At 40.3% G+C, this 20112-nt stretch overlaps 1 protein-coding gene across 5 annotated transcripts in view; it reads right to left on the bottom strand.

Moving 5' to 3' along the window:
- LOC128694484 (inactive rhomboid-related protein 2-like) overlaps window positions 1-20112 on the bottom strand; it is a 79463-nt gene that overhangs the window by 20724 nt on the left and 38627 nt on the right. Inside the window, exon 1 of one of the 5 annotated variants that reach the window (XM_070099901.1) lies at window positions 12082-12284. The exons of 1 other annotated variant lie outside the window; for it this stretch is intronic. The gene's annotated coding sequence lies outside the window, so the exon portion shown is untranslated. Of the gene's footprint in view, window positions 1-11186; window positions 11207-11827; window positions 12031-12081; window positions 12285-20112 lie in introns of those variants that run through there. 3 more of the 5 variants (XM_053785003.2, XM_070099899.1, XM_070099900.1) reach the window with 3 other exon arrangements.

Genomic DNA, 20112 nt, shown 5'->3' with positions numbered 1-20112 from the left:
TTCCGGTTGTATCTAAGTAGATTGTATACAGTTATATTTCCCTCTCAACGTAGTCTTTCCCGCTGATCTCTGTAAAAGCTGCAACCAATGCTTATAACTTGGTGAGATCACTAACAAACGGTTATTGTTACACCATTTAAGACCTTGAATGGTGACGTGAAACTCGCTCCCGTAAAGACTTATCTAGAGTGCTCTCCGTTCTTAGCTTACTGAGATTGTGATAATGGCTTCCCTCGACTATAAGCAGCTATATCTTTAGCTTAAAGAAGAGTTAATGGCAGCTACAAGAGAGATTCAACGTCTGAAGGGTATGTTCAAGGATTATCCCCCGAACAACTTCATGGAAAACAGCTGTGTCAATGATCAGACCAACGACTGGAAGCTCTTTGGAACCGAAGAAACGAAGCTGAAGGAGACTGCTGACATGACCAGCAATTCGTTCTCAGTGTTGACAAATGAGTGTGTGTTGGCGACCCTAGACACCCCAGCGAAGACCATCTCAACAAAGACTGTCCCAACGAAAACCATCCCAATAAAGAGCCTCTCAGAGAAGGCCGTCGAGAACGTCACGACCAGTACAGTCAGTGGCGGTAAAAACATTGTTTTAGTTTGTGACACTCAAGTTAAATTTATGGATAGGGTCTTTTCTCTTAGAGATAGGAAAAGGAGGCAGTGCGCGCGTTTTCCTGGGGCCAGGATGGAGGATATTGTTAGCCGTCTTGACAACATTATGAAGGGTAATGGGAGCAATCTTATTACCTAAGTACACGAGGCAACCCTGTAGGTAGACGTAGGTGCGAGGACCTGATTAACAGGTATAGGTCGGCGACAGACAATTAGGAAGGAAGCCACCCTGTGGTATGTAGCGTTTTGATGAGAAGAGTTGGAAATGAATGGTTGTCTAGGATAATTGGTGCCAGTTCCTAGCCAGACAAATACTGTAAGGACATTGCAGTACCATTTATAGACAACCGAGACCTCTTTTGTGGCTGAAATGACATGTGTGCCATGGATGGGATTCACTTTTCTAGGTCTGGGGTGGGGATACTGGCCAGTGTTGTGGACTTAAAATTAAAAATAGTTGTATGAGTTTTGGGGGAAGGAAAAACACAAATACGATGCAGTAGAATTAGGCAGGATGAATTCTCAGTGTAGCAATTTTGTAAGTTTTAGGGAAACCAGTTATAGGCAGAATGAGGTAGAGTTATTGGTAAATATTGGAAAACGAGTGGTACTAGGTGATATGGGAAGTAATACACTGGAGGAGCCGGAATGAAAGGGAGGAAAAGAAACGAAAGGGTTTCTATATATATATATATATATATATATATATATATATATATATATATATATATATATATATATATATATATATATATATATTATACAAATAGTCATAGACTTAGAAACAAGATGGACGGGTTGAGATTAGTTGCAAGACCGGGTAACACTGACGTATTTGCCATAACTGAGAGGGGGTTTAACATGGCGAATCGTGACATGCCTGCTGAATGTCACATTCAGGGTTTTAAATTATTCCACATTGATAACAATAACGGGAAGGATGACAGGGTGGCACTATATATTAAAGAACATATAAATTGCCGAATAAAAACAGCCAGTTAACCAAAACACACAGTCTGTCTGGGTAGAATTTTCGGAAAGCCATGAAAAATTAATTTTAGAGGTGATTTACCGTCCCCTACACTTAGATAAGGACCAAAGGAGATTACTTTGGGAAGAAATTGTTAAGGTCACAAGGCACGATAACTTAGCAATTCTAAGTGGAATTCAGTGACTAAGCATCTGAGTCAAACGACTTCCTGGAGGAAGTTCAAGATTGTTTTTTGGAGCAGTCTGTGACACAACCAATGAGGGGAAATAACCTGTTCGATTTAGTTCTGGCTAAGAAGGATACCCTTATTAATAATCTAGAGATAACAGAGGAACTAGATGCAAGCGACCAAAAATCAGTTACGTTTAGTAGCGATTGGAAGTATGATAGTAGAGATAATTCAGTAACAATCCCAGACCTTTGCTTTGCAAATTACAAGGGGCTTCACCTATCATCTATGGACTGGAGTATCGAAGAATTTTGCAAATGTGTCTTATTCTTTATCTTGTCGGTAAGGTATTCCATTTAAGAACATAAGAACATAAGAAAGGAGGAACACTGCAGCAGGCCTGTTGGCCCATACTTGGCAGGTCCTTTACAATCCATCCATGAACAAACCTTCCTTACTTGTATTATAGAGCAGCTTAAACAATACATTATGAATGGGGTACGAGAGGCTCACGTAACAGAATTAACTCCTTGACTTAGGCCATTGTATTATGTTAAATATATTTCTGCCTACTGTGGCGTGGAAGGCAAAGCTCTTGATTCACATGCCGAGTGTCCGTGGTTCAATCCCCGGCAACGGTGCGAACATTGGGTGTGTTTCCGAATAAGTTTATCCAGTTACATTGTCATAGATAGCAGCATATGTGTAAAGAAGCTAGGATACCCCAAAAGAGTCAGACAGAGTGACTTATTGCCATTGGGGTCCTTTTTATTACCTGTTGTCCCGTTCACCCGGCAAGCAAGTAGGTACTTGGGTGTTAGTCTACTGGTGTGGGTCGCATCCTGGGGGACAAGATTGAAGATCCCAATGACGCGCTGGCTTTTTTGGGCTACCTTGGGTGGTTAATCCTCCGGGGGTTAAAAATCCGAAAAAAAAAAAATCCTATATTATCTCTGACTTTTTTGGGTTATCCTAAGTTCTCTAAACACATGCTGTTGTGTATGATAATTTATGTAACTGTATTTATGTATACCTGAATAAACTTACTGATATTTCATCTTAAATATAGTGACGTCCCCCCTTAAAGCATGAATATTGCCAGGTAGAGCAACTCTCGTCAACGAAAACTAAATTTCCGGGTAAACTTACCTATTTATATCTTTGTGGTTTTGTGAATATTAAAAAGAGTTTATTTTGTATATTTATACGATTACTGGATTTATATGGCTTCTTAAGAGTCTGTATTAAATGCTGAGCTTTCCTTCTCTTTAGGCACTGTATCAATACATGTTAAAAACTGTGTATATGTAACTATATTTATGTGTTCCTGTATATGGAAGAACTTACCGAGAGTAGTATTCCTCTCCAAGGATAGGAAAAGACTTCGGTTGTTCAACCCAAAGGGTTAGCCAACCAGGATAACCCAATAAAGTCAATGCGTCATTTAAGACTGTCTTATTTCCATTGTGGTCTTTTAATCTTGTCCCCCAGGAAGTGACCCATAATAATAATAATAATATCTTTATTTACTACAAGTACACGTACAAGGTATACGGATCATAGCTGGCATCAATGACATACTAATATATAGAAAGTCCCTTGTTATGCTCAGCATTTCGGGCAAATTAGGTCAGTGTCCCAGGCTGCGACCCGCACCAGTCGACTAACACCCAGGTACCCATCTTACTGATGGGGAACATAAGCAACAGGTGGAATGAAATACACTCAATGTTTCTACTCTGGTTGGGAATCGAACCCAGGCCCTCGCCGTGTGAAGCGAGAGCGTTATCCACCAGAAATATCTTCATTTCTACAAGCACATGTACAAAGTATACAGGCCTAAATGAAATCAATGACATACTACTACATAGAAAGTCGCTTGTTAGGCAGAGCACTTCGAGCAAATTAGGTTAATTTTGTTCCAGGATGCGACCCATACCAGTCCGCTAACACCCAGGTACCCATTTTACTGATGGAGAACATAGACAATCGGTGTAAGGAAACACGTCCAATGTTTCTACCCTCGACGGTAATCGAACCCGGACACTCGCCGTGTGAAGCGAGAGCTGTAGCACACCAGGCCGCGGGGCCACCTAAATAGTCGACAAACGTCCAAGTGGATGTCTGTCGACTATTTAGGCGGTGGAAATGTTGGGCATGTTTCATTACATTTGCTGCACCTGTTCACCTAGCAGTAAGTAGGTGCCTGGGTGTTAGTTGTCTGTAGAGGGTAGCATCCTGGGGGATAAAACTGGAGGACCAGAATGGAAATAAGACAGGGTTATACTGGGCGGCTAACCCTCTAGGTTGAAAATGAAAACAAATCTTATCTTACCTACTTACATCTAGGTGAACAGAGACAGCAGGTGTAGGGAAATGTGTCTAAGCTAAGGTTTCCACTCAAGCCGGGGATCGAACCAGGGACCCTCAGTATGCGAGATGAGTGCTCTATCAACCTAGCTACAGAAGTGGGAGATTTCTGGTAAAGGGCTTTGACCTAAGGAACTGGACCTGTGTTCCAATTCCTTGAATCGAGTCTGAATCCCTTCACTTCAACCAGGGGCTCTATGTCCGTGACGGGCTTAACTCTGCCCCATGAAAGTAATAATAAGGTTAGGTAGGCACAAGGACATTCGTGGTCGTGAAGCCTCAGAGATTAATTTCACCCTCATTCAGTTTGGTGTACCAGCTTTCACGAGCAATCTGTATATCAATGAAATCTCGTGAAGACTGTTCATGAAAGATGGTACACCAAACTGAATGAGACTGAAATTAGTCTCTGAGGCTCCACGACCACGAATGTCCTTACATCAGGATAACACGCTCAGTACTGCTGAGCGCCTGGTGTTTAAGGATGGTGGTCCAGTGGATAGCATTCTTCGTTCACTTTACACAGGGCTGGGCATGGGAATGCAGGATCGAGTCATGGCCAAGCTGCAGTTCTGTTAACTATTCAAAATTATTTCTGAAGCTTGCAATGCTGCAGGAAGGATAAGATCCCAGCAAACACATTCACAATGAGTGTTTCTGACGAGTTTGCTCGGATTTTATCCTTTTTCCTGCAACATTGCAATCTCCTGATGTGTTGATTGAAACAAGAAAGGCCTAGAACTATCTTTCAACTCCACCTGTGGTTTTTCTGCATCTTGCATAGCTTATTTATTATTTTTTGCAAATTATATATATATATATATATATATATATATATATATATATATATATATATATATATATATATATATATATATATATATATATATATATACCCCCTTCCAGGAGGGGGGTATTAGCCCCCTTCAGCCCTGAGGAGCCCAGCCCTCTCAGAAGGGGCAAACATCTTGTTTACTGCTACAGCAAGTAATTGACCCCAGATGCAATACAAGTATGCGACGTGGTCAAGCGACCCTCGCTCCTTGCAAGAGTCCAGTGTTGGAAAGTGTAGTTTAATAAGAGACAGTCCATCTCTTATCTTTGCAGGACAATTAAGGAAAATCCTGCTTCCACTTTATTACCATGGGAAAGATAGTGAACATTGTTGTCTATGCTTAAGACAGCAAGAATCAAGCATTCTGCTTTGCTTCATGGAGGAAGTTTGGCAAGGAAGCAAAAATTACTAGGTTAGCTTTTCCTTTATGTTCTAGGGGCATTGCAGTGGCGTAGAAGGCTGTGAGGTCAGATTACTTTTGACTCGACTGAGAGAGACATTAACGTGCAGGGATAACCAACAAAGAACAATGTTCCACGCGTTTTGCACAAAACAATCTCAATAAACACTTACAGAGAAGTGTGATCAGATTCTTTAGTGACATTATGGTGCGAACAATTATTAATGCACAGTGAAACAATGAATGTTGCGATCCAACAGAGTGTAGTGCGACATTCTTCAAAGAACACTATTCTTCAATCAAGACATCGGATATCCGGGCATAACTACGGGTCAGATACATATACCCAGGTAAGTGTGCCAACTCGTGATGTACTAATATTGACTGCATAGTTGAGTATAAAGTTGCGAGTTAGTCACTTATCATAAATCCCGGTGATAAGTGGACCTTTGAGTCCACACAAGTGTTGTCAACAATCAGTGTCTGATATATGCTCACAACATCCCCTAGGGATAATTTATAATCATACATAATGTACTCTATTTCAGCCCATTGCGAGGTGGTTATGACTTCTCAAGACCTCGCCTGCAGGGGCACCTGTGCAAGTGAAGAACTGTTTTACCAAGCTAAGTTCCCCCTATATTTAAACTTTAACCTTAGTTGGTAAACCATTTCTCAACTATAATATATATATATATATATATATTATATATATTTATATATATATATATATATATATATATATATATATATATATATATATATATATATATATATATATATATTATATATATATATTATATAATTAGATAGACTCACACTGCGCTGTTCTGAGAAGAACTTCCCCTCACTCCTTCAGTTGCAGTCTTGCAACATTGCATAGCTCCTGATGACGCACTGAGAAGTGTGAAAGTACTTGAGCTAAAAATTTCCACCCTCCGTGGCTTGTCTTGCATATTACATTACACATTATATATATATATATATATATATATATATATATATATATATATATATATATATAGATATTCTATATATATATATATATATATATATATATATATATATATATATATTATATAATCACACTGGCCGATTCCCACCAAGGCAGGGTGGCCCGAAAAAGAAAAACTTTCACCATCATTCACTCCATCACTGTCTTGCCCGAAAAAGAAAAACTTTCACCATCATTCACTCCATCACTGTCTTGCCAGAAGGGTGCTTTACACTACAGTTTTTAAACTGCAACATTAACACCCCTCCTTCAGAGTGCAGGCACTGTACTTCCCATCTCCAGGACTCAAGTCCGGCCTGCCGGTTTCCCTGAATCCCTTCATAAATGTTACTTTGCTCACACTCCAACAGCACGTCAAGAATTAAAAACCATTTGTCTCCATTCACTCCTATCAAACACGCTCAAGCATGCCTGCTGGAAGTCCAAGCCCCTCGCACACAAAACCTCCTTTACCCCCTCCCTCCAACCTTTCCTAGGCCGACCCCTACCCCGCCTTCCTTCCACTACAGACTGATACACTCTTGAAGTCACTCTGTTTAGCTCCATTCTCTCTACATGTCCGAACCACCTCAACAACCCTTCCCCAGCCCTCTGGACAACAGTTTTGGTAATCCTGCACCTCCTAACTTCCAAACTACGAATTCTCTGCATTATATTCACACCACACATTGCCCTCAGACATGACATCTCCACTGCCTCCAGCCTTCTCCTCGCTGCAACATTCATCACCCATGCTTCACACCCATATGAGAGCGTTGGTAAAACTATACTCTCATACATTCCCCTCTTTGCCTCCAAGGACAAAGTTCTTTGTCTCCACAGACTCCTAAGTGCACCACTCACCCTTTTCCCCTCATCAATTCTATGATTCACCTCATCATTCATAGACCCATCCGCTGACACGTCCACTCCCAAATATCTGAATACATTCACCTCCTCCATACTCTCTCCCTCCTATCTGATATCCAATCTTTCATCACCTAATCTTTTTATCCTCATAACCTTACTCTTTCCTGTATTCACTTTTAATTTTCTTTTGCACAACCTACCAAATTCATCCACCAATCTCCGCAACTTCTCTTCAGAATCTTCCAAGAGCACAGTGTCATCAGCAAAGAGCAACTGTGACAACTCCCACTTTATGTGTGATTCTTTTTCTTTTAACTCCATGCCTCTTGCAAAGACCCTCGCATTTACTTCTCTTACAACCCCATCTATAAATATATTAAACAACCACGGTGACATCACACATCCTTGTCTAAGGCCTACTTTTACTGGGAAATAATTTCCCTCTTTCCTATGTACTCTAACTTGAGCCTCACTATCCTCGTAAAAACTCTTCACTGCTTTCAGTAACCTACCTCCTACACCATACACCTGCAACATCTGCCACATTGCCCCCCTATCCACCCTGTCATACGCCTTTTCCAAATCCATAAATGCCACAAAGACCTCTTTAGCCTTATCTAAATACTGTTCACTTATATGTTTCACTGTAAACACCTGGTCCACACACCCCCTACCTTTCCTAAAGCCTCCTTGTTCATCTGCTATCCTATTCTCCGTCTTACTCTTAATTCTTTCAATAATAACTACCATACACTTTACCAGGTATACTCAACAGACGTATCCCCCTATAATTTTTGCACTCTCTTTTGTCCCCTTTGCCTTTATACAAAGGAACTATGCATGCTCTCTGCCAATCCCTAGGTACCTTACCCTCTTCCATACGTTTTTAAATAATTGCACCAACCACTCCAAAACTATATCCCCACCTGCTTTTAACATGTCTATCTTTATCCCATCAATCACGGCTGCGTTACCCCCTTTCATTTTACCTACTGCCTCACGAACTTCCCCCACACTCACAACTGGCTCTTCCTCACTCCTACAAGATGTTATTCCTCCTTGCCCTATACACGAAATCACAGCTTCCCTATCTTCATCAACATTTAACAATTCCTCAAAATATTCCCTCCATCTTCCCAATACCTCTAACTCTCCATTTAATAACTCTCCTCTCCTATTTTTAACTGACAAAATCCATTTGTTCTCTAGGGTTCCTTAACTTGTTAATCTCACTCCAAAACTTTTTCTTATTTTCAACAAAATTTGTTGATAACATCTCACCCACTCTCTCATTTGCTCTCTTTTTACATTGCTTCACCACTCTCTTAACCTCTCTCTTTTTCTCCACATACTCTTCCCTCCTTGCATCACTTCTACTTCATAAAAACTTCTCGTATGCTAACTTTTTCTCCCTTACTGCTCTCTTTACATCATCATTCCACGAATTGCTCCTCTTCCCTCCCGCACCCACTTTCCTGTAACCACAAACTTCTGCTGAACACTCCAACACTACATTTTTAAACCTACCCCATACCTCTTCGACCCCATTTCCTATGCTCTCATTAGCCCATCTATCCTCCAATAGCTGTTTATATCTTACCCTAACTGCCTCCTCTTTTAGTTTATAAACCTTCACCTCCCTTTTCCTTGATGCTTCTATTCTCCTTGTATCCCAACTACCTATTACTCTCAGTGTAGCTACATCTAGAAAGTGATCTGATATATCTGTGGCCCCTCTATAAACATGTACATCCTGAAGTCTACTCAACAGTTTTTTATCTACCAGTACATAATCCAACAAACTACTGTCATTTCGCCCTACATCATATCTTGTATACTTATTTATCCTCTTTCTTAAAATATGTATTACCAATAACTAAACCCCTTTCTATACAAAGTTCAATCAAAGGGCTCCCATTATCATTTACACCTGGCACCCCAAACTTACCTACCACACCCTCTCTAAAAGTTTCTCCTACTTTAGCATTCAGGTCCCCTACCACAATTACTCTCTCACTTGGTTCAAAGGCTCCTATACATTCACTTAACATCTCCCAAAATCTCTCTCTCCCCTCTACATTCCTCTCTTCTCCAGGTGCATACACGCTTATTATGACCCACTTTTCGCATCCAACCTTTACTTTAATCCACATAATTCTTGAATTTACACATTCATATTCTCTTTTCTCCTTCCATAACTGATCCTTCAACATTACTGCTACCCCTTCCTTTGCTCTAACTCTCTCAGATACTCCAGATTTAATCCCATTTATTTCCACCACCGAAACTCCCCTACCCCCTTCAGCTTTGTTTCGCTTAGGGCCAGGACATCCAACTTCTTTTCATTCATAACATCAGCAATCATCAGTTGTCATCCACACTACATCCACGCACATTCAAGCATCCCAGTTTTATAAAGTTTTTTTTCTTCTCTTTTTTAGTAAATGTCTACAGGAGAAGGGGTTACTAGCCCATTGCTCCCGGCATTTTAGTCGCCTCATACGACACGCATGGCTTACGGAGGAAAGGTTCTTTTCCACTTCCCCATGGACAATAGAAGAAATAAAGAAGAACAAGAGCTATTTAGAAAAAGGAGAAAAACCTAGATGTATGTATATATATATATATGTATATGCATGTGCGTGTCTGTGAAGTGTGACTAAAGTGTAAGTAGGAGTAGCAAGATATCCCTGTTATCTAGCGTGTTTATGAGACAGAAAAAGAAAAAGAAACCAGCAATCCTACCATCATGCAAAACAGTTGCAGGTTTCTGTTTCACAGTCATCTGGCAGGACGGTAGTACTTCCCTGGGTGGTTGCTGTCTACCAACCTATATATATATATATATATATATATATATATATATATATATATATATATATATATATATATATATATATATATGCAATAAGATCACAGTAAACAGTTCCTTGATAATGTGAGTAGTCACGAAAGCGCTTGGAATCTCTCTATTCTTTCAGAGTGGTTGTTTTGCATGCATATATATATATATATATATATATATATATATATATATATTATATATATTATAAAGTGTGTGTGTGTTTAAATATAAACAGACAGGATTCGAAGCCGAAGTATAACTCTAACATGTGTTAATCCTCCAGTGGACCACGAAGGTTACAACAAGAGTCTCATATCACTAGTAATGTTAGCAGGCGTCCCTAACTGTGATGTCAACTTCTAGATTGTATCTAAAGAATCTCTGTGACCAAATATTCCTAGTTTCCGTGTAACCCATTATTGTAAACAATTGTATATTTCACTGATGAGAGAATCTTTATATGGCATATTTATGAGATTTATTGTGTTCTTCTTACACTCCCTTTTATACTACTTTGTTATAAACGAAAGATCTTCGCTTGCAGCAAACCCATTGGAATCTTTCTTACATACATCGAGCAAACTAACCAACTATATTTACACTCTTCTCACCTGATTTCTGTCTTAATCCCTTCCATTCCTACATTCGGCTCAAACATTGTAATCATCCTCAGTTAGTCGTTTCTCTGAGCTTGAAATTTATTCTCCTTTCACCATCTACATTCCTCTACTTCCCAGACTGCTCTCTCTATTTTTTCATCACCAGGCTCTGGTGGCCTGGTGGTTAACGCTCTCGCTTCACACGGTGAGGGCCTGGGTTCGATTCCCAGCCAGAGTAGAAACATTGGACGTGTTTCTTTCCACCTGTTGTCTATGTTCCCCATCAGTAAAATGGGTACCTGGGTGTTAGTCGACTGGTGTGGGTCGCATCCTGGGACACTGACCTAAGGAGGCCTGGTCACAGACCGGGCCGCGGGGGCGTTGACCCCCGGAACTATCTCCAGATAAACCATTAATACACTGCATCGTACAACATGCGAATAAATTAGTTATGAAATTCGTCGGCAGTATTAACATCTTTAAATTTACCTCAATTTATTTACACTGGCGAGAAAGTCACTTCCTCAAACGTGTCGTGAATGAAATTATCGACTGTTGGCTTTGTTGTTCTAGCGGATTGTGATAAAGTTTACTGATAACCTTCTGATAGCGAGCAAGTCACTTATCGTCCAGGATACCTTGTTTTGCCACACCCGTAAGGACGCTCGTCATGTTGGCAGCGTCAGTCAGATGTTTGTACTTCCCAGAAAGTTAAAAGATATATACTATCGTACATCTGGATTCAGTCCCGCCCACAAGCAATTATACTGATCAAAACTTTTTGTCGTCATACTCAGTAATGATAAAAAATAATCAGGATACTGTAGACAAAACCAACTCATTAGATAAGTACTCTCAAATTTAAACTTGACAACACACAAAATGTGTAAATACGTGGGTTCAAAACGGCAGAACCCACAGCGTATTTATACATGTATTAGCATTAAACGAAGACTGTAAATATATATTGTTTTCTGCACACACGTAATCTTCCCCAAATGTAGAGTTAAATGACTCATAGTGGTTTAGCGCTTATCGTAATAATGAGAATATCATCTTGATAACTTTTCTTAACTACGTGACTGATAGGTAAAAATAACTAATTAATGAATATGTGTCTATGTACTCACCTATTTGTTGTTGCAGGGGTCGAGTCATAGCTCCTGGCCCCGCCTTTTCACTGATTGCTACTAGGTCCTCTCCTTGCTCTATGAGCTTTATCAAACCACGTCTTATAACTATGTGTGTGCGCGCGTGCGTGTGTGTGTACACCAGCACCTGTGTGTCAGTTTTTCTTTGCACACTTGTGTATGTCCCAGTAACTGGTGTGGTTCAGGCGTTTACATCCCCATGGAGGTCCTGGTATGACTGTTACAACACTTACCAAAGACGTACTCGTCCCTCAGCTCTGCATTAAACACGCCATCACATACGCTTGCACGTCGGAATGTACACTCCGGAAAGACTAGCAATTCACACGCTGCTCTAAGAGGGCGCGTCACTAAGAGAGAGGACAGCATGCACTCTCACGCATGTGTCAACGTCCAGGCGCCCAGAGAGAGACTGAGGTCCCCCACCGAGTTGTCACTATGCGGTTAGAGTCACCGAGGTTAAGCTAAGAGACTCGCTGCTATCAGTAGTAGTACGTGTTTGTGATGTGTTTTCCTGGTCCCTTTTATTTCTCATTCATACCTTGTTCCTGCATATCTATATAAAGCAACAGTTATTGTGTCCCCCACTTCGTCAGCTACGTAGGTACGAGCATCGGCCCCTCCATGAACTGGTCATTTTCGGGTGCTGAAGCGTGAGTGTACTACTTACCAGGTGTGAGTGCTTTGTTTAGTGATTAGTGTAGAGTAAGCGGTTTGTTCAGTAATTGGTGCTGAGGTGTGAGCACAGTGTGCAGTAATTAGTGCAGAAGTGTAAGTATTATTCAGTGATCAGTGCTGAGGTGCGAGTGAGCCATTCACTAATAGGTGTAAAGGATAATAATCAGTGGCGGATGCAGAGTTGTGTATTATTCATTGAACAATATTTAATTTCAAACAAATGGTATCCCGCTGCGTGTTTCTCTGATAATGGAAGCAATAATATGTGATACAGTCAGTGAGGTTACAGTACTTCTTGTGTCAAGAACACACCTAAATGCAATTTGTGCTGGTAAATTTGCTGATGTTGCTGGTATATTTTGAGAGGTAGGATGTTTTTGGTGTAGCATTTTCGTATAATTACGAAGAAATGTCAGAGTAATTACTAGTATAGAATTTTGCTGGTAAAATTACGGACGCGGCATGATATTGGTATAATTAATATATTCAGCAAATTTAGTATAATTTCAGGTATGGAATTGTGAAGGCTTACTCAGCTCTGTAACAACTTCAGACAGTATTACCAAAGCTGGCTCCTCCTCAGGAAAATTAATGAATAGAAAAAGAACAAAAACTGACAAACAATTTATTTAGAAAATATAAAACACTTCAATATGAAATATTGATCCAACATTAAAGAAAATGAAAAACGAAAATTATAAATATCTGAATTCAACGCTAATATTTATAAAACTTGGGTGTCTGGTGTTGGTGACACTGCGTGTTGTTGAAATCGTAGCCGCTGCTGATGGGAGGGGGGGGGGTCGCAGGTGTTTGTTACAACCCACTGGCTAGTTATTCACAGTATAGCCGTGATTAATTCGTCCCGATGACAGGAAAGCAGGCTTTTTTTCCCCCACTTCAATGATGAGGGGTTATATCCTGCTACTTGCATACACAAACAGGTAAGTGGATCAGAATTTGGGACATCTCCGAACGTTAGTCCGTCTCCTTCAATTTTACTCTTTGATTGGCAGGTGACCCATTCTGTCATTCAAGCTGGAAAGAAAGACAGGTTACCCACTGCTTAAGAAATCACTCTCCATGATAAGTACAATACCTAAAAGACGTGGCGATTATTACAACAGTCAACTTAGAGCAAGGCTGAAAAGACTAAGTTTCTTATTGGTCAAAAGTGAAGCTTTCAACCAATAAATCCACTAGAATACAAGGCAGGCATGTACTTACAGTAGTGCTGGGAGCTGTGAGTCTAGTGATTACTGTTTGGACCGGAGCATCACAAGTCACCTTTCGGGGGGGGGGGGAAGGAGAGGAAGGGATAGCAGGAGCTAGACTGACCCTACCTTAACAAGCAGCCAGCAATCAAACTATCACTTTTGGGGTGGGGGGGGGTGGAAAAAAAAAAAAAAAAAAAAGTGGGAACAGCGGGAGCTAGACTTACCTTACCTTAACACGTAGCCGGCAAGCAAACTATCACTTTCGCAGAGGGGGAAAAAGGGGGAGGGGATAGTGGGAGCTGGACTTGCCCTACCTTAACTAGTAGCCGGCAATGAAACTATTGTTACTATATCGCTACTCCTATCTATTGAACTTTTCCCTCACACTCCCCCATACCAAGACTTATAGTCAAGGAGTATAAGAAGAATAGGCAAGGAAAAAGTTCTAGCATGTGGAAGTCGCGTAAGGCAACAAATCTACTGACTGTCACGACTTAACCAGTCAGAAATAATTGGATGAACCATTGGAACTTAAAAGCTTGGAGTGCCAATGTCCACGTCAAGAGGCGACTGTTGGTTCCCTTAAAAGTTTCTAGGTATATCAAAGGTTTGTGATCCATCTGTCAAATGAATTCTTTTCCCAGCAAATAAAATTTAAGCTTGGAGATACCCCACACAAGAGCTAAACATTCCTTTTCTATGGTGGCGTATCTCGTTTCTGCGGTAAGGAGTTTCCGGCTTAGGAAGCATACAGGGAAGGGAGTACCATCATGGTATTGTAGTAACACCGCACCTAAGCCAGTATTGGAGGCATCAGTTCTTAAACAAAATGTTTTATTAATATCTGGAATCTTAAGTATAGGGTCTTTCGAAAAGATACTTTTAATCTCATTAAACTTTTCCCGAGCTACGTTGGAAAGTTCAAGAGGTTCCTTCACAGACTTTTTAAGGAAGTCGGATAAGATGCCTGTAATATCAGTAAGGTTCGGGATAAACCGTGCATAAAAATTTACAGAACCAAGAAAGCTACGCATGAGCTTCTTGGTTTTGGGGAATTTAAATTCTAATTAAGCTTTGATCTTACTGGGGAGAGGCTGCAGAGAGTTATTAGAAAATATCAGTCCAAGATATCTAATCTTGTTATACCCAAGGAAGCATTTCTTCGGCTTGGCAGTGAGGCCATGTGAGCATAACCTACGCAAAACTGATGTTAATGTTTGGATATGTTCGCCCCACGTGGATGTCATTACGTAAATGTTATCAAAATAAACTGAAACATTTGGCATATTACCCAAGACCTTTCTCATCAGTCTCTCATAGGTAGCACAGGCAGTTACCAAACCGAAGGGCATAGTTCTATATTGCATCAGTCCTTGGTGTGTAGGAAAAGCGGTGTACTGCTTAGAAGAAGGATCTAACATTACTTGATATGCCTGCGCAATATCAATCTCTGAAAAGAAGGAAGTCATAAAATTTGTGTAGATCGCTATCTATTAAGGGCATAGGCTCAGCATCCCACCGAGTTATAGCATTAAGGCCTCTGAAGTCAATTGCAAGTCTATATGAATTATCCTCCTCCTTAACCATGACTACTGGTGAACAATATGAAGATACTGAAGGTTCGATGATCTTTAGTTTTAATAATTTGTCTACTTCTCGGTCAAATGCATCCCTAAGGTGAACTGGAACTGGGTATAATTTCCGTTTGATCGGATTGTCCGTCAGTAAGTCAATCTTATGGACTACCGTGGAGGTAACACCTGGAATATCAGTAAAGACGTTTGAAAAGTTACTCACACATTGTAGTTCATGTCTCATATGGTCATCCGAAGATTCATTAATATTAATGTTGGTTGCGCCCGAGTGGTCAAGAGTCCCCAAGTCATGTAGTTCTTCATCATAGTCTAATTTAGAGGTGTCAATTACGCACACCTTACATTCTTCAGTTGTTTTATCAAGTTCGTGTGGAAAAACTAAGTCAAAGTTATTAAGGCAGTTAACCGAATGTCTTCGGTAATATTTCTTAAGGATGTTGACATGATAAAGCTTAGGTTTCCCCTTGACTTCTATGAGGTAGTCAACTTTCCCACAAATTTTTAATACTTTATATGGACCTTTCCATGCTACTAATAATTTATTTGACTTGATAGGCAAAAGTACCAGAACTTCATCTCCTACTTTAAAACTTCTCCTCTGACTTTTGGAATCAAAATAGGTTTTGTACTGGTTCATTGACAAGCTTAAGTTTTTCGAAACTATGTCAGAGGTCTCCAAGTTTGGATCTAAGGTCAAGGAGAAACTGATAAAACTGAACCTCAGCCTTTATGTCCTCATTAGTTCATAAGTCATGAAGGATGGACAATGGGCCTCTGGCCTGTCTTCCATAGAGAAGTTCAAAAGGTGAAAACCCCAAAGAGTCACTGGGAACTTCCCTCATGGCAAACAAAGCGCAGGGTAGGTAACGATGCCACTCCTTAGGTTTAAGGGAGCAAAGTTTCCTTAAAATGGACTTGAGAATCAAATGCTGGCGCTCAATCCTCCCATTACAGCTGGGATGATAGGGTGTGGTGAAGAGAGACTTCACTCCCAGAAGTTGGTATAGATGTTGCATTAAGTCAGATGTGAATTGTGTCCCACGGTCAGACAAAATTTCTCTAGGGATGCCCACTCTGGAGAAGATTGACAAAAGGGCTTCAGCCACCTCTGTAGTAGTTATAGTCTTTAAGGGTACAGCTTCAGGGAAACTCGAAGCATAATCAACTAATGTTAATATATATCCATGTCCCCCAGATGAAAGTGGAGATAAAGGACCAACGATGTCAATGGCTACTCTTTCAAAGGGTACCATAAAGACTGGTATTTTGACCATAGGTACTCGCCTGGTACCTCGGGAGGATGACAGTTGGCAAACTTTACACGATCTACAATAGGTAGTGACATCTGAGGACATTTTTGGCCAAAAATAGGTTTCCCTAATTTTATTTAAGGTTTTACGATGCGAGAAATGTCCGGCCACTGGCAGGTCATGAGCCATTTTAAGAACAGTCTCTTTGCATTGACTTGGAACAACTAAGATGGAATAGTCTATCATCTGAATTTAATTTGAATACTGACTTGTACAAGATACCCTTTGTATATTCAAATTTATATGAAAAGTTTTTCCTTTGGATAACTTTATTTTGTTTAGCGGCATTATGGCAATTCTGAAGAGAAGGGCAATTACGTTGCAAATTGACAAAGGAGTCCTTCGATATATCTATTATTATTATAATCAAAAAGAAGCGCTAAGCCACAAGTCGATATATCTAAAGGCTTAAAGTCAGGGAAAATCAAAGGATGGACAGTAGAAGAAGCCTGGGCTTTGGTCTGAGCCCTAGTCAAGACATTTATGGTATCGGAGGTGATATCTTCACTTTCATCTAACAAGTGAACCGGTGATCCTACTACCTCGCTTTCGAGAGTAGCATCACTGGTTTTTAATCCCACATGAATCTCACGAGACATTATCTCATCTGAACTTTCGAGGGGCTTCTCTGACTCTACAGGAAGAGGATCTGAAACACTTATGTCCATCTTTGGTGATGAAAGGTCAACCTCAGAAGGAAGAATGGCACCTTTTACATTACCTATTAGTACGGAGCAAGAAGTGATGGGAGCTAGTACGGCTGCAGACCAACCTGTGAACCATTTAGACCTAATGTAACAACGGATGGTAGGAAAAGTCTCTACGGCCCAAGTAGTCTGAAAGTATAGCAGAGGAATGAGTTTCTTTAAGATTAGGGAACAGCTTATCAGAAATGACTATACATGTGCATCCAGTGTCTCGTAAAATGGTAGATACATTAAGTCCATTAACTGTTTCTGAACAGAAGGGTGCTTGGTCATTACAGTCTTTAAAACATCTTCCAACTTTTTGGACCTTCTTAGAAGGACAATCTGGACGTTTATGTCCCTTAACACCACACAAATGACAAACAGGAATAAAAGAAGTCATTTTACTTTCCACTAGAGGCTTTGATTTCTTCAGGTCTGATAAACCCTTGCCTTTAGGGTTCGATCCCTTTAGGTCTTTATAGGAATTGTGAGCCTCAGCATACAGGTCAGCAGCCTCAGCAACTTCCTCAGCTTTAATCAGGTTACGTTCTCTGATGAATGTTCTTATCTGATTGGGAAGAGCTGTCAGGAACTGGTCAGCAACCATGAAGTCTCTAAGAGATTCATAACTGTGATCAATTCCTGAACTCTATCCAAAAGTCGAACAAACGAAAGAGTGTTACCTGTAACTGCTGAAAGTTCTGGCCAGGCTGTAAGGTGGCATACCTGAAATCTTTCCTGTAAGAATTAGTGGTTTTTTGATATGCTTTAATGCTTTAAGGATTGCCTTCTTCAGTAGGCTATAATTACATATATCCTGCGACAAAGTTGCATAGATATTCAAGGCTGTACCAGAAAATAACATTCCTAACCTAGTAGCCCAGGTGTCAGCAGGCCATTCACAGAGGGTAGCGGTATTTTCAAACGTGATAATGTATGAAGTAATGTCTTCACCCTCTGTGAAGGGAGGTAAATTAGGTGTTGGAATATGTGCACTAGCTGCATGATGTTCAATTACTCCTTCCTCTAATTGTGTAAAAGTTAACTTTTTATTCTCTAATTCAAGGCGAGATTTTTCGAGCTCGCGATCCTTTTCTCTCTATTAACTCGTGTTCTCTATCCTTTGCTCTTTCCTCAAGTTCTCTTAATTTAACTTGTTCCTCACATAGCTTGTTCCTCATGTTCTCTTGCTCTTTCCTCACGATCAAGTCTATCACGCTCTTTTTGGTCTTCACGCTCTTTCTAAATGTCTTTCTCGGATTTCTCTCTCAATTCTCTCTTTCTCCTGTCTTTAAAGGTTCTCTCTCCTTTTTCTCTTCTCTTTCGAGTCTCTCTCTCCTTATTTTCTCTTCTCTTTCCCTTTCTAGCTGTCTTTCTTCTCTCTCAATTCTCTCTCTTTCAAGTCTTTCCTGGATCTTAGCACTAATGAAAGATACTAAATTTTTCCGTTATTCCTAACTTACTTCCAGCGTTCATCCAAAACTGGTATTCCTCCATGCTTGCAAGAATAACTTAAACTATCACGGGAAATGAAACGGGTATTAAAGAAAATGGAGGGTTCAATTCCTGCTCCGCTCAAACTGCAAATAAACCGAGGGCTCGATCCCTACTTCAATTAAACAATATGTATTAATTAAAACTAAGGGTTCTATGCCGGCTCCGAGCAAACAGTAAGTAGAATGGGGTCCCTTGACCATCCAATCTTCTCGCCAACAAATCAAGAGTGTCCTATGACAGTTCCCTTGATATAATAAAGAGCTCAATGAAACATTGTCACTGGAAAATCTCGGGTCCCTAGAGTCCGATCCTCCAAAGTGTTTCAAGCTCACACAAAATTAGGTGGCAGAATTAATTATATCCTGACTTCCCTTACAATAAATTGAGACTATAACAATCACCAAGTCCTTTAAATACCTGTACTGTAGTCCTACCATAGAGAATGATTACTCATGGCTGGTGGTAACCGTCTGTGGTATGCGGCGTTGATTCAGTAGAGGTGATCCTGGCAAGGTCGCCACTTGTGAAGGCTTACTCAGCTCTGTAACAACTTCAGGCAGTATTACCAAAGCTGGCTCCTCCTCAGGAAAATTAATGAATAGAAAAAGAACAAAAACTGACAAACAATTTATTATTTAGAAAATATAAAATGTAAAACACTTAAATATGAAATATTGATCCTACATTAAAGAAAATGAAAAATGTAAATGATACCTGAATTCAACGCTAATATTTCTAAAACTTGGGTGTCTGGTGTTGGTGACACTGCGTGTTGTTGAAATCGTAGCCGCTGCTGATGATGGGGGGGGGGGGAGGGTCGCAGGTGTTTGTTACAACCCACTGGCTAGTTCTTCACAATATAGCCGTGATTAATTCGTCCCGATGACAGGAAAGCAGGGTTTTTTTCCACTGCAGTGATGAGGGGTTATATCCTGCTACTTGCATACACAAACAGGTAAGTAGGTTAAAATTTGGGACATCTCCGAACGTTAGTTCGTCTCCTTCAATTTTACTCGTTGATTGGCAGGTGACCCATTCTGTCATTCAAGCTGGAAAGAAAGACAGGTTACCCACTGCTTAAGAAATCACTCTCCATGATAAGTACAATAACTAAAAGACGTGGTGATTATTACAACAGTCAACTTAGAGCAAGGATGAAAAGACTAAGTTTCTTATTGGTCAAAAGTGAAGCTTTCAACCAATAAATCCACTAGAATACAAGGCAGGCATTTACTTACAGTAGTGCTGGGAGCTGTGAGTCTAGTGATTACTGTTTGG

The sequence above is a fragment of the Cherax quadricarinatus genome, chromosome 70 (genome assembly GCF_038502225.1).
Source record: "Cherax quadricarinatus isolate ZL_2023a chromosome 70, ASM3850222v1, whole genome shotgun sequence".
NCBI lineage: Eukaryota > Metazoa > Arthropoda > Malacostraca > Decapoda > Parastacidae > Cherax > Cherax quadricarinatus.
Note: the sequence above shows the minus strand (reverse complement) of the source record. Positions and strands in the feature narration are given on the sequence as shown.